We start from the raw sequence: 2,187 nt of genomic DNA, 5'->3' as shown, positions 1-2,187 counted from the left end.
TGTGTCATCTGCAATTCTACAGCAGCGATATCATTTCACATTCCCATGGGCAGTGTGCAAGGGTTCCAGTTTCTCCATGTCCTTGACAGTGTGTTTTGTTTTGTTTTTATAGTAGTTCTCATAATAGGTGGGAAGGGGTATCTCATTGTGCCTTGATTTGCCTTTCTCTAATGTTTAGTGTCTTATGTGCTTATGAGCTATTTGTATATCTTCTTTGGAGAAATGTCTATTCAAGTTCTTCACTCATTTTTGAATTGGGTTTTTTTTTTAATCTTTTGCTGTTGCATTTTAGGAATTCTTTCTGTATTCTGGATATTAATCCCTTGTCAGATATATGATTTGCAAATATTTTCTCCTATTCTGTGGGTTGCCTTTTTACTCTGTTGACAGTGTCTTTTGATGCACAAAATTTTTTTTAAAGATTTTATTTATTTATTTGACAGAGATCACAGGTAGGCAGAGAGGTAGAGAGAGAGGAAGGAAGCAGGCTCCCTGCTGAGCAGAGAGCCTGATGCGGGGCTCTATCCCAGGACCTTGAGATCATGACCTGGGCCGAAGGCAGAGGCTTAAACCACTGAGCCACCCAGGTGCCCCCACTTTATTCTTTTGTATGGGAATGTCCAGTTTCTCCAGGACCATTTGTTGAAATACTTTTTTCCCTATGGAATGGTCTTGTCACCCTTGTCAAAAATCATTTGAATATATATGCAGAAGGTTTATTTCTGGGTTGTGTATTCTATTCAATTTGTCTATATGTCTCTTTATGCTGGTATCACTCTGTTTTGATTATTTTAATTTTGCTGTAAGTTTTGAAGTCAGGAGGTGTGAGTCCTCTAGTTTTTCAAGATTGTTTTGGCTGTACAAGACCCCTTGAGAGTCCATATCGATTTTAGAAATTTTTTTCTTGTTATGGTTCTTTTCTATTTCTGCCAAAAATACCATCGGGATTTTGATAGGAACTGAATTTACATTGAACCTGTAGATCGTTTTGGGTGGTATTGATATTTTAACAGAATTAAGTTTTCCAATCTATGAACATTGGATGTCTTTCCATTTATGTAGGACTTCTTTAATTTCTTTCAGCAGTGTTTTGTATTTTTCATTGTATTAGTCTTTCTCTTCCTTGATTAAGTTAATTCCCAAGTATTTCTCTCTCTCTCTCTCTCTCTCTCTTTTAGGCAGTGGGGAAGAGGCAGAGAGAGAGGGAGAGAGAGAATCTTAAGCAGGCTCCATGTCCAGTGTGGAGACCAAAGCAGGGCTCAATCTCACAACTCTAAGATCACGACCTAACTGAAATCAAGCATCAGACGTTTAACTGACTGAGCCACCCAGGCGCCCCTTTTAGTCTCTTTGATGCTAATATAAATGGAACTGTTTTCTTAATTTTTTTTCAGATTGTTTGTGATTAGTATAAAGAAATACAAATGAAACTAGTATATTGACTTTGTATCCTTCTACCTTTTGAATTCACGTATTAGTTGTAACTGTGTGTGTGTGTGTGTGTGTGTGTGTGTGTGTGTGTGATCTTTAGGGTTTTCTACATATAAGATCACATCATTGCAAGCAGATTATTATTTAGCCAAAGATTCATGGGGACCATCCATGCATATTTCTGGATACTTGCTCTGCCTCATTCCCTCTTCCCAGTACCCCGCCTTGTAAACCATAGGTACTTTAACCTTCCCAAACTCTTATCTCTGTCTCCTTGACTCTTGAGACCACTGGCCTCTCTTTGAGTTCCCCTTTCTTACTCAATAGTTTAGAAATTCCTTCAGGGAGAAAGCTTGAAAAATCACAGGGCTCGTCTTTGTTTCTCTTCTTGCAGGGATCACAGTTCTGTCCTATCTCTTGTGAATATCTTAAAAACAATTCTACACATACTTTGTTCAGTTTTCCAGTTGTTTACAGTGGGAAAGTAACTTTGAACCTTGTTATTCCTTCATGGTCAGTGTGGAAAAGTGGCTATCTCCTGTTAAGTCTTTTTTTTTTTTTTTTTTAATGGGAAAAAAACCCCAAATGTGTTTGTAAAGGATTAACATCATTGCTTATGAAGAGCAGAGTTAATTCTTCTTAGAGGATGTGTGAGAGTTCATGGAGTTGCTGAAACTAGACAGAGACTTTTTTTGAACAAAATTTTCTTCTCCAAAGGAGTTGGAGGGCAACTTTCTGGTTGACGAAGAAACACAC

This window comes from Meles meles, chromosome 3 (genome assembly GCF_922984935.1).
Source record: "Meles meles chromosome 3, mMelMel3.1 paternal haplotype, whole genome shotgun sequence".
In the NCBI taxonomy this organism is placed as follows: Eukaryota; Metazoa; Chordata; class Mammalia; order Carnivora; family Mustelidae; genus Meles; species Meles meles.
This window is presented reverse-complemented; position numbering follows the sequence as displayed.